General features: G+C 49.3%; 1 long non-coding RNA gene and 1 gene segment (V, D, J or C); both read left to right on the forward strand.

Annotated features, from left to right (window-relative positions):
• Nucleotides 1-13,148, forward strand: part of LOC101068051 (T cell receptor alpha variable 20-like) — a 165,570-nt gene that overhangs the window by 30,585 nt on the left and 121,837 nt on the right.
• Nucleotides 2,055-12,704, forward strand: LOC115247890 (uncharacterized). The gene is made up of 3 exons (XR_003886953.1): nucleotides 2,055-2,095; nucleotides 5,831-5,993; nucleotides 12,662-12,704. It is a non-coding gene; the product is annotated as an uncharacterized lncRNA (long non-coding RNA).

The raw sequence follows: 13,148 nt of genomic DNA on the forward strand, positions 1-13,148 counted from the left end.
GCCAGAGAGGTGATGTTCCATGTTTCAAAAGCCAATTTCCATAACCGAGGATCGGACCGCCAAGGCCTCCGCCTTGGTCTACCGCCCAATCCACACTGCCCCGGACCCTTCATGCTTGTCCTGCGGGTGGTGGGTCCACTGGAGACAGGAGTATCCACGTAGGTAGCTCAGGCTGGGCCCGGCCGGGCCCCATGGACGTAGAACCGACCACCAAGCGCTCACCATCGAGCCCCAGCCCCAGGCCTGGCTCCAGGTCAGGGCCCCGGTAACCCTCCGAGCCGGGTACACGGCTTCCGTTTTGGATGTACCATGATGGGTCTTATGAACCATTCTTTGTCTGACCCTTCACCTAGGATCAATCTGCCTTGGGAGACCCTACCAGGGGCAAGCCGCCCCTGACAGCATAGCTCCCAGGCTCATTAGGGTACGCAAACTCCTCCACCACAATAAGGTGATGGTTCACAGAGGAATCCATTAAATTCACTTTTTTTTAAAAACGCAAAAAAAAAAAATCCAGTCAGCTTCTGCTCATTCCTTTTAGTTGTTGAACCTGTACACCTGCAGGACTCGTTGACCTCCGAGACCTGAAGACCTCCAGGACCTGTAGACCTCCAGGACCTGTAGAACTCCAGGACCTGTACTCATCCAGGATCCGTAGGCCTCCAGGACCCGTAGCCATCCAGGACCGGTGCTCTTCCAAGACACGTAGGCCTCCAGGACCCGTAGGCCTACAGGACATGTAGACCCCCAGGACTTGTACTCCTCCAGGACCCATAGGCCTCCAGGACCTGTAGACCTCCAGGACCTGTAGACCTCCTGGACTTGTACTCCTCCAGGACCCATAGGCCTCCAGGACCCGTAGACCTCCAGGACCTGTAGCCATCCAGGACCAGTACTCCTCCAGTCCCGTTAGGCCTACAGGATATTTAGACCTCCAGGACTTGTAGACCACCGTCTCCCTAACCCTGAGGTAGAGGGATCCCTCATCTGGCACCACTGCTGTGAGATGCAAACAGACCTTCTGAATCAGATCAGGAAAGGGATTTCATCTGTGTTTGGTTGTGACGTTTTGATGCTCCTGTGCTGGTAACTCTCAGGTAGTCCTTGTTTTTACAGTCGAGGTCTCCATCTAGAGACAGTAGAAATAATGAGTGAGTTGGAGGATGTGAAGCTGTCAGTAGAAGCTTGTGATGGAGCTCAGTTCCTCTGGTCAGGCTCCTCCTTCTCAAACCCGTCTGAGGTCTGAAGAAGACTACACGGAGACATCACAGAGCTCTTCATTGTGGCTGGAGCTCACAGTTCCTCAACATGACTCCTCTGTTCGTCTCACTGTGGATGGCAACTCTGTGGGCTGGTATGAACACAACTCTGTCTGTCCCACCAGAGGGATGTGAGTACGATTCCCTGAGAGCACCTTCATGCTGTCTGTTTTCCAGAGTGCAGAACCCAAAAAGACACTGTGCTGCAACCAAAAGCAGAGGAGATGGCAGCAGAAGACCAGACAGTCACACTGGACTGTCACTACACCAGCACAGCCACAAATGATTGCATCTTCTGGTACAAACAGGATGGGACCAGCAGACCCCAGTTCATCCTGAGCAGGTTCACCTTCGGTAAGGGGAAAACAGAAGATGAGTTTAAGGAGAGATTTTCCTCCACACTGAACTCCACCATGAAATCAGCTCCTCTGAAGATCCAGGAGCTTCAGCTGTCAGACTCTGCAGTGTACTACTGTGCTCTGAGGCCCACAGTGACAGGAAGCAGCAGAAGTGCGCACTAAAACCTCCACAGTAAGGCCACACTGAGCAGCGGCCGCTAGAGGGCGACACACAGCGTCTCTTCCTGTCAGGAGACGTGATGACAAAGTTTTCTTCATCTTGAGAACTGATGAGAGACTCTTTTACACTAGAGGGCCACATGACCCAGGAGGAGGTGTGCTCCTCTGTGTCTAACCATGGTGAGAGCAGAAAGAGCTGCCAGAAGAGAACAAGGCCACCACCGAATGTTGAACATCAGACAGTTTCTCCTGCTGCTTTGGAGCTTCTTGCAGAGATGGAACCTTGGCTGTGGATTCTTCTGGCTGCTCTTTGCTTTGGTAGGTACCAGACAACCACACGCTGCCACTGCCTCACATTAGAGGCCAGAACTGTGTGTGTCAGATGTGGAAACTCTTTGAGCCACTCAGTGGATCATCTTGAGTGATTCCTGCATGTTCTTCTTCATCAGAGTGTAGAGGAGAAGACAAAGTGATGCAGCCACCAGAAGATGTTGTTGCTGCTGAAGGAGACACTGTTAAACTGGACTGTACTTTTCAGACCTCCAGCACATCCCCGTATTTGTTCTGGTACAAACAGGAAAACAACAAATTTCCTAAATTGCTTCTTCGGGCCAAGCAGAAACCTTCAGATCCACAGAGAATTTCTGCTTTAATCAATAAGACGTCAGCTCCTCTGAAGATCCAGGAGCTTCAGCTGTCAGACTCTGCAGTGTACTACTGTGCTCTGAGGCCCACAGTGACAGGAAGCAGCAGAAGTGCGCACTAAAACCTCCACAGTCAGGCCACACTGAGCAGCGGCCGCTAGAGGGCGACACACAGCGTCTCTTCCTGTCAGGAGACGTGATGAACAAAATGTTGAACACGGATGTGTCTGACTTTTGAGTGTCAAATTATGGGACGATTTAGTGATGAGTTGGAAGTGTCTCCTTCTCTGGTAATGTTTAATAAAACTTTAAAAATGTAACCTGCTGCACCGGTCACTTTCACACCTAGAGGGCACCGGGAGCACTGTGAGAGTCATGTTCTTTGACTTCTCCAGTGCCTTCAACACAATCCAGCCATCATTGCTGAGAGGCAAGCTGGGGGGAGCCGGAGTCGACGGTCACCTAGCTGCCTGGACCACCGACTACCTCACCAACAGACCGCAGTACGTGAGGCTCCGCGACTGTGAGTCCGAGGTGGTAGTCTGCAGCACGGGGGCACCGCAGGGTACAGTTCTCTCTCCCTTCCTCTTCACTCTCTACACATCGGACTTCAGCCACAACTCTGACAGCTGCCACCTCCAGAAGTTCTCAGATGATACAGCCATCGTTGGACGTGTGTCTGAGGGGAACGAACTGGAGTACCGGGAGGTCATCACCAAGTTTGTCGCCTGGTGTGAACTGAACCATCTGCACATCAATGCCAGCAAGACAAAGGAGGTGGTGATCGACTTCAGTAGGAAGGCTCCTCACACTGCACCCGTCAACATCCAGGGTCTGGACATTGAGATCGTGGAGGAGAACAAATACCTGGGTGTTCATCTCAACAATAAACTGGACTGGACTCATAACACAGACGCCCTGTACAAGAAGGGCCAAAGCTGTCTCCATCTGCTGAGGAGACTGAGGTCCTTTGGAGGGTGCAGGTCACTGCTTAGGACTTTTTATGACTCTGTGGTGGCATCGGTGATCTTCTACGCTGTGGTCTGCTGGAGCTGTGGAAGCTCAGAGAGGGACAGGAAGAGACTCAACAAGCTGGTCAGAAGGGCTGGCTCAGTCCTGGACTGTTCTCTGGACTCCATCAAGGAGGTGGGTGAGAGGAGGATGTTGGCCAAGCTGACATCAATCCTGGACACCCCCTCTCACCCCCTACAGGAGACTGTGGGGGCCTTGAGCAGCTCCTTCAGCAGCAGACTGTTACACCCACGGTGTAAAAGGGAACGTTACCGCAGGTCATTCATCCCAACTGCTGTCAGATTGTTCAACATGCACAACTCTTAATGCAGCACCAATAACCCAGGGTTGGCATATTTTCTCCACACTACTTAATCATTCTACCTCTGGAATCTCTTATTTGCACATTCATTTTTCTTCATATAGTCTAATATTCCCTTCTGTATATAATTTCCCCCTCTGTATATGATGTATAATGTACATAAGAAAATAGTTTTTTTTCTTTTACTGTTGTATATCACTGGCTACTTCTGTAACATGTGATTTTCCCCGATGTGGGATCAATAAAGTTTTATCTTATCTTAAAGAGAACGATTATGACTGAGGTTTGATTTGATTGAAAGATCCGAATTATCAGATTCATTTGAAAAAACACAAAACATTAATTGTATTATTCTGTATTATGGATTCCATTAAATTCACTTAAAAAAAAAAGATAATCAATCAGCTTCTGCTCATTCCTTTTAGTGATTAAACCTGTACACCTGCAGGACTCTTTGACCTCTGAGACCTGAAGACCTCCAGGACCTGTAGACCTCCAGGACCTGTAGACCTCAGGGACCTGTAGACCTCCAGGACCTGTAGACCTCTGGGACCTGTAGAACTCTGGGACCTGTAGACCTCCGGGACCTGTAGACCTCCAGGACCTGTAGACCTCTGGGACCTGTAGACCTTCAGGACCTGTACACCTCTGAGAACTGTAGACCTCCAGGACCTGTACACCTCTAGGACCTGTAGAGCTCTGGGACCTGTTGACCTCTGGGACCTGTAGACCTCCAGGACCTGTAGACCTCTGGGACCTGTAGACCTCTGGGACCTGTAGATCTCTGGGACCTGTAGACCACCGTCTCCTTAACCCCCAGGTAGAGGGATCCCTCATCTGGCACCACAGCTTTGAGATGCAAACAGGCCTTCTGAATCAGATCAGGAAAGGGATTTCATCTGTGTTTGGTTGTGACGTTTTGATGCTCCTGTGCTGGTAACTCTCAGGTAGTCCTTGTTTTTACAGTCGAGGTCTCCATCTAGAGACAGTAGAAATAATGAGTGAGTTGGAGGATGTGAAGCTGTCAGTAGAAGCTTGTGATGGAGCTCAGTTCCTCTGGTCAGGCTCCTCCTTCTCAAACCCGCCTGAGGTCTGAAGAAGACTACACGGAGACATCACAGAGCTCTTCATTGTGGCTGGAGCTCACCGTTCCTCAACATGACTCCTCTGTTCGTCTCACTGTGGATGGCATCTCTGTGGGCTGGTATGAACACAACTCTGTCTGTCACACCAGAGGGATGTGAGTACGATTCCCTGAGAGCACCTTCATGCTGTCTGTTTTCCAGAGTGCAGAACCCAAAAAGACACTGTGCTGCAACCAAAAGCAGAGGAGATGGCAGCAGAAGACCAGACAGTCACACTGGACTGTCACTACACCAGCACAGCCACAAGTGATTACATCTTCTGGTACAAACAGGATGGGACCAGCAGACCCCAGTTCATCCTGAGCAGATTCAAAGGTGATGAGGGGAAAACAGAAGATGAGTTTAAGGAGAGATTTTCCTCCACACTGAACTCCACCATGAAATCAGTTCCTCTGAAGATCCAGGAGCTTCAGCTGTCAGACTCTGCAGTGTACTACTGTGCTCTGAGGCCCACAGTGACAGGAAGCAGCAGAAGTGCGCACTAAAACCTCCACAGTAAGGCCACACTGAGCAGCGGCCGCTAGAGGGCGACACACAGCGTCTCTTCCTGTCAGGAGATGTGATGACAAAGTTTTCTTCATCTTGAGAACTGATGAGAGACTCTTTTACACTAGAGGGCCACATGACCCAGGAGGAGGTGTGCTCCTCTGTGTCTAACCATGCTGAGAGCAGAAAGAGCTGCCAGAAGAGAACAAGGCCACCACCGAATGCTGAACATCAGACAGTTTCTCCTGCTGCTTTGGAGCTTCTTGCAGAGATGGAACCTTGGCTGTGGATTCTTCTGGCTGCTCTTTGCTTTGGTAGGTACCAGACAACCACACGCTGCCACTGCCTCACATTAGAGGCCAGAACTGTGTGTGTCAGATGTGGAAACTCTTTGAGCCACTCAGTGGATCATCTTGAGTGATTCCTGCATGTTCTTCTTCATCAGAGTGTAGAGGAGAAGACAAAGTGATGCAGCCACCAGAAGATGTTGTTGCTGCTGAAGGAGACACTGTTACACTGGACTGTACTTTTCAGACCACCGACACAAACCTGTATTTGTTCTGGTACAAACAGGATGGGACCAGCAGACCCCAGTTCATCCTGAGCAAGTTCACCATCGGTAAGGGGAAAACAGAAGATGAGTTCAAGGAGAGATTTTCCTCCACAGTGAACTCCACCATGAAATCAGCTCCTCTGAAGATCCAGGAGCTTCAGCTGTCAGACTCTGCAGTGTACTACTGTGCTCTGAGGCCCACAGTGACAGGAAGCAGCAGAAGTGCGCACTAAAACCTCCACAGTAAGGCCACACTGAGCAGCGGCCGCTAGAGGGCGACACACAGCGTCTCTTCCTGTCAGGAGACGTGATGACAAAGTTTTCTTCATCTTGAGAACTGATGAGAGAAATCAAGCCTGCAGCACAGATGAAGAGGCCTCCAAGACAGGAAGAGGAACTATGTTGATTCTCTTTCATTATAAATGTTTAATGGCTTTTTTCACACAAATAATAAAAACCAAGTTAATGCAGTAAAGAAATTATATTGTCTCCAATTGTGGTGAAGAAGAGGAGTGAAAACAATCCCCAATATTGACAAAGATGAACAACTAAAATCAGAGAAGAAAAAGCAATGATGTTAAGACAAAACAAGGTTGGTGGTAGAACTATTGATGCATGAATGAGACACCAGAGAACCAGTCATTTCCTGTAGCTCCATTAGCTTCCACGGAGGCACCAACGTGAAGACTTCATGATGAAGATGAGCCTGTCCTCACTTCTTCAGCTTTTTTTCTGGCAATAAGAAAAGAATTCATGTGTTGTTTCCTCAGGTTGTGAGTTCTTCTGGGGCACCACAGGGCTGAAATCTCGGTCCTCACATTTTCACCATTCTTTGACATGAATCATCTCATCACAGACATCTAAAATCTCTCCTGTTGAGATGGAAAAACTCCCAAAACTTGGAGAGTCCAGCTGCTACAAGAAGCTGCTGCCAGTGTGCTGACCTGCAGCAACAGGGAAACGGCAGATGAGAGAGGAGCTGGAGAGACTGAGGGAGGAGCTCACTTGTAACTGAGCTGGAGAGGAGAGAAGAAGGGCAACATTGAGCAGAGCTGGATCCAGCACAGAGCAGACAGGTTCCTTTAGTTCACCATGCTGCCTCTGCTCTACGCTGCTCTCTGTCTGATGTTGCTCAGCGTTCTAACAGGTATGGATGATTAGTCAGCAGCAACTGTCGCTCTGCTCGTTCCTCTTGGCACCATGGTAACGGATCAAACTCTTCCTGTAGGTGTCAGTGGAGAACAACTGACTGCAGTCCAGACAGAAGTGCTCAGTTTCGAAGACGCCGCTCTGAGGTCCACAAACACCGATGCTGTCTACAAGAAGGCCATGAGCAGCCTCTAGTTCCTCAGGAGACTCAGGTCCTTCAGTGTCTGCAGCAGGATGCTCCACATGTTCTACCAGCCTATCATGGCTAGCACCATCTTCTGTGCTGTAGTGTGCTGGGGAGCAGGCTAAGCTAAGGATGCTAACAGACTCCACAAACTCATTAAAAAGGCAGGTCTGTTGTTGGCTGTAGACTTGATAACTTGGACGAGGTGGTGAGGGACAGGATGGTGTTGAAACTGTGGACAATCATGGACAGTCCCCCCCCCTCCATAACACAGTGGACAAACTGAGGAGCAGCTTCAGCAGCAGACTCCTGCAGCCTCGCTGCTCTAAGGAACGCTACAGGAAGTCCTTCCTGCCGTCCACCATCAGACTGTATAACTCATCCTAACCCAGCCAATAACAACAACTGTTTAAGGTTTATGTTGTCATTTTAATTTTATTTTATTCGATATTTATATATATGCCTATAATATGTATATATTATATTATATATATGCTAATAATATATGCTGTATATATGCTCATAATGCTATATTTGTATCTTATTTATATTTTATTTATTCTATTTCTATACTTTGCAAATACAAAACCGAGACTACAGTCATATTCATCCATGTTAGGCTGCTACAATTCAATTTCCCTACGGGGATGAAAAAAGTACATCTTGAATCTTGAATCTTGAATCTTGACTCTGTCCTACAAATACTCCAATCAAGCATCTGGCCCTGATCATTTCTTCTGGTATCACCAATATCCAGGAGAAGCACCAGAGTTCCTCCTGTATATCTCAGGAAGTAACCTTATCACATGGTCAGAGGCTCTAAGATCACGGCCAAAGTTCTCCTCCAACGAGTCCAGAGACCGAGTGGATCTGCAGGTGTCCTCTGCTGCAGTTCCAGATTCTGCTGTGTACGACTGTGCTGTGAGGCCCAGAGTGACAGGAAACCCACAACCTGTCTACAACAACACAGCACCCAGCTCCTGGAAGCCTTCGTCACACTAGAGGGCCACATGACCCAGGAGGAGGTGTGCTCCTCTGTGTCTAACCATGGTGAGAGCAGAAAGAGCTGCCAGAAGAGAACAAGGCCACCACCGAATGTTGAACATCAGACAGTTTCTCCTGCTGCTTTGGAGCTTCTTGCAGAGATGGAACCTTGGCTGTGGATTCTTCTGGCTGCTCTTTGCTTTGGTAGGTACCAGACAACCACACGCTGCCACTGCCTCACATTAGAGGCCAGAACTGTGTGTGTCAGATGTGGAAACTCTTTGAGCCACTCAGTGGATCATCTTGAGTGATTCCTGCATGTTCTTCTTCATCAGAGTGTCGAGGAGAAGACAAAGTGATGCAGCCACCAGAAGATGTTGTTGCTGCTGAAGGAGACACTGTTAAACTGGACTGTACTTTTCAGACCACCGACACAAACCCGTATTTATTCTGGTACAAACAGGATGGGACCAGCAGACCCCAGTTCATCCTGAGCAGGGTCAAAGGTGATAAGGGGAAAACAGAAGATGAGTTTAAGGAGAGATTTTCCTCCACACTGAACTCCACCATGAAATCAGCTCCTCTGAAGATCCAGGAGCTTCAGCTGTCAGACTCTGCAGTGTACTACTGTGCTCTGAGGCCCACAGTGACAGGAAGCAGCAGAAGTGCGCACTAAAACCTCCACAGTAAGGCCACACTGAGCAGCGGCCGCTAGAGGGCGACACACAGCGTCTCTTCCTGTCAGGAGATCTGATGACAAAGTTTTCTTCATCTTGAGAACTGATGAGAGACTCTTTTACACTAGAGGGCCACATGACCCAGGAGGAGGTGTGCTCCTCTGTGTCTAACCATGCTGAGAGCAGAAATTATCCAGTAATTAGCGGCCAACTGTTTCCTCCTCAGCCACAGTGGCACCCCCCCCCCCCCTGCCTCTACCTGGAGTGGGCAGACAGGTGAGGTTTTGACGCCCCCAGACACAGTGGAAGTGCTTGTGCCTGGATCATATGCAGCACAGTTCATGCTAACTTTGCTGCTGATCCATAAACCCATCGTCTATTCAAGATGTGATCAAAGCCACATAAACAGAAATCCTTGATATGAAATCAGCTCCTCATTGCTGTCCCACAAGACATCTCATTATATTCAACTTCACATTTCTCCACTACCTGATTGATCTGTTCCGTCCAGTTCAGCCTCTGACCAAAGTCAACACCAAGGAAGTGGAAGTTCTCCACGCTCTCTAACACACTCCCATACAGCCTCAGATTGCTCTCTACTGCCCTCTTTCTGTAAAAAACATCACCTTTGTCTTTTCAGATGAAAACCTAAAGCCTGAAGAGTTGTGTTTACCTTGTTATTATGTGTTCTACCATATGTTCCTCTTCTCTTAGAAGTAGTTTAGAAGTTAGGCATGGTAGAATCATTAGCAAGTGTAAATAAAGATCAGTGACCCTCCCTTGACAGGATTGTTGTTTAGACACTTGTAATCGCAGGAACCAGTCAGGCTGAAGGGGTTAAACATACATCGTAAAACGGGACAGCATGGTGGTGTTGATAAGCTTGTCTGCAGGAAGAATGTGAACTTTGACCTGGCCAGCTGGGAAGACAACGGAGAACAAGGACTGTACCAACATCCAATGGGACTGGAAGAAGAGGACGAGGTCATCCAAGCAGAAGAACTGGATTGGACTGTATGAGCATCGATAATTTGCATCTGTGTTTCTATAAAAGACTGGGCCAAGGGATAGTCAGGTTGTCAGACTTCATGCCCTGGCAATTGACTCTGTTATTGTAGGGTTAGGAACTGGCCCGGAGCGCTGTAATATTTGTATCTTGAATTGGTTCTATTGCTAAATACATTTTGAAATTGGCATTTTTCTTCTTGAGGTCTTCATTCAAAGAACACGCAGATGAGCAGTGACACATGAGAAGTATTGCGATCCAACAAGCCCCATTTAATTCCCCATCTTTCAACGTTACCTATTCCCTCCTGCATCCTCTTTGCAATTTACTGGTAGGTCCTTCCTCTTTTCCAAAGGGCTCCATCATCTGCACACAGAGACCTCCCCAGACCTTCTGGAATATCTGAGAATATATCGTTTATTATTCAAAAAATAGTTGGACCGACCACACTCCCCTGTGGTGGACCATTTTCAACGATGTATTGTCTTGATAATTCTGCTCCTATCCTCACCTGGATGCACCCATCACTTAAAAAAATCCCTTAGCCAGTTAAATATATTCCCCGCTATCACCATGAACTGCAATGTTACCAGCAGCCCCTCCCTCCACATCATGTCAAACACTTTCTCCACATCAAAGAAAACTGCAACTACAATCTCTTCATTGACTTGAGCTTCTGCTTATTCCTTTTGGTGATTGAACCTGTCGACTTCCAGGGCTGTTTGACATCCAGGACCTGTAGGCATGCAGGACCGGTACTCCTCCAAGACCCATAGGCCTCCAGGATCCATAGACCTCCAGGACCTGTCGACCTCCAAGACTCGTAGGCCTCCAGGACCTGTAGGAATCCAGGACCGGTACTCCTCCAAGACATATAGACCTCCAGGACCTGTACTCCTCCAGGACCCATAGGCCTCCAGGACCTGTAGACCTCCTGGACTTGTACTCCTCCAGGACCCATAGGCCTCCAGGACCTGTAGACCTCCAGGACCTGTAGGCATCCAGGACCGGTACTCCTCCAAGACCCATAGGCCTCCAGGATCCATAGACCTCCAGGACCTGTCGACCTCCAGGACTCGTAGGCCTCCAGGACCTGTAGGAATCCAGGACCGGTACTCCTCCAAGACATATAGACCTCCAGGACCTGTACTCCTCCAGGACCCGTAGGCCTTCAGGACCTGTAGACCTCCTGGACTTGCACTCCTCCAGGACCCATAGGCCTCCGGGACCTGTAGACCTCCAGGACCTGCAGACCTCCTGGACTTGTACTCCTCCAGGACCCATAGGCCTCCAGGACCCATAGGCCTCCAGGACCTGTGGACCTCCAGGACCTGTAGGCATCCAGGACCGGTACTCCTCCAAGACCCGTAGGCCTCCAGGACCTGTAGACCACGGTCTCCCTAACCCCCAGGGAGAGGGAACCCTCATCTGGTGCTTCATGTTCTACTCACATGTGTAAACAGGCGTTGGTTAGGAACCTCTGGACGATGGTACCTACAGTCAGTGAATAACTGGGAGTGACTCAACAGCCACTCTTCTGATTGTTGCACGTTAAGGCTGCACACGTGCACTCCAGAAACAGTCCTCTGGTCATATTTATCTCAGGTTTGTTCTTAGAATTATTTTTTTTCTTAATCCATGCAAAGCACCAAAAGCCCAAGACAGAGTTCTTGTGTGTGCAAACTTACCTGCCAATGAAGTTGGTTCTGGTTGTGATTCTGGTTCAATGGCAGCACATGAGCAAGGCTAAAGGCTGAAGCTCAGGCGTGCAGCAGATGTGCCGTGTCCACAAATGAAGCTTCCTTCATTCACATGTTGGCCGAGGCCCTCCTGCCTTCTCACCCTCAGAACATCTCTGTCCTGAAGCTTGGCAAGGACACACTGTGGTGCAGGCAGTCCGAGGGCAGCCACGCGTCTTCAAAACACACCACACTGGTCACTGTTGCTGCCGTTGGGGCCTCCAGGCCTCCTGTTGATGATCTGTGGGACAGGATTCTTCCATCTACTCTCCCTTGCTCCACTTGTAGTCCTCAGTGCTCTGGTTCTACAGCCGTGCTTCTTCCTGCTGAGCTCCTCTGTTCTGAAGAGCGCCACCAGCTGCTTCCTCACAGGCACCAGAGCTGTGAGATGCAAACAGACCTTCTGAATCAGATCAGGAAAGGGATTTCATCTGTGTTTGGTTGTGACGTTTTGATGCTCCTGTGCTGGTAACTCTCAGGTAGTCCTTGTTTTTACAGTCGAGGTCTCCATCTAGAGACAGTAGAAATAATGAGTGAGTTGGAGGATGTGAAGCTGCCAGTAGAAGCTTGTGATGGAGCTCAGTTCCTCTGGTCAGGCTCCTCCTTCTCAAACCCGCCTGAGGTCTGAAGAAGACTACACGGAGACATCACAGAGCTCTTCATTGTGGCTGGAGCTCACCGTTCCTCAACATGACTCCTCTGTTCGTCTCACTGTGGATGGCAACTCTGTGGGCTGGTATGAACACAACTCTGTCTGTCCCACCAGAGGGATGTGAGTACGATTCCCTGAGAGCACCTTCATGCTGTCTGTTTTCCAGAGTGCAGAACCCAAAAAGACACTGTGCTGCAACCAAAAGCAGAGGAGATGGCAGCAGAAGACCAGACAGTCACACTGGACTGTCACTACACCAGCACAGTCACAGACGTCAACATCTCCTGGTACAAACAGGAGGGGACCAGCAGACCCCAGTTCATCCTGAGGAGGTTCAAAGGTGATAAGGGGAAAACAGAAGATGAGTTTAAGGAGAGATTTTCCTCCACACTGAACTCCACCATGAAATCAGCTCCTCTGAAGATCCAGGAGCTTCAGCCGTCAGACTCTGCAGTGTGCTACTGTGCTCTGAGGCCCACAGTGACAGGAAGCAGCAGAAGTGCGCACTAAAACCTCCACAGTAAGGCCACACTGAGCAGCGGCCGCTAGAGGGCGACACACAGCGTCTCTTCCTGTCAGGAGATGGGATGACAAAGTTGAGAACTGATGAGAGACTCTTTTACACTAGAGGGCCACATGACCCAGGAGGAGGTGTGCTCCTCTGTGTCTAACCATGGTGAGAGCAGAAAGAGCTGCAGGAAGAGAACAAGGCCACCACCGAATGTTGAACATCAGACAGTTTCTCCTGCTGCTTTGGAGCTTCTTGCAGAGATGGAACCTTGGCTGTGGATTCTTCTGGCTGCTCTTTGCTTTGGTAGG

This window comes from Takifugu rubripes, chromosome 22 (assembly GCF_901000725.2).
Source record: "Takifugu rubripes chromosome 22, fTakRub1.2, whole genome shotgun sequence".
NCBI lineage: Eukaryota > Metazoa > Chordata > Actinopteri > Tetraodontiformes > Tetraodontidae > Takifugu > Takifugu rubripes.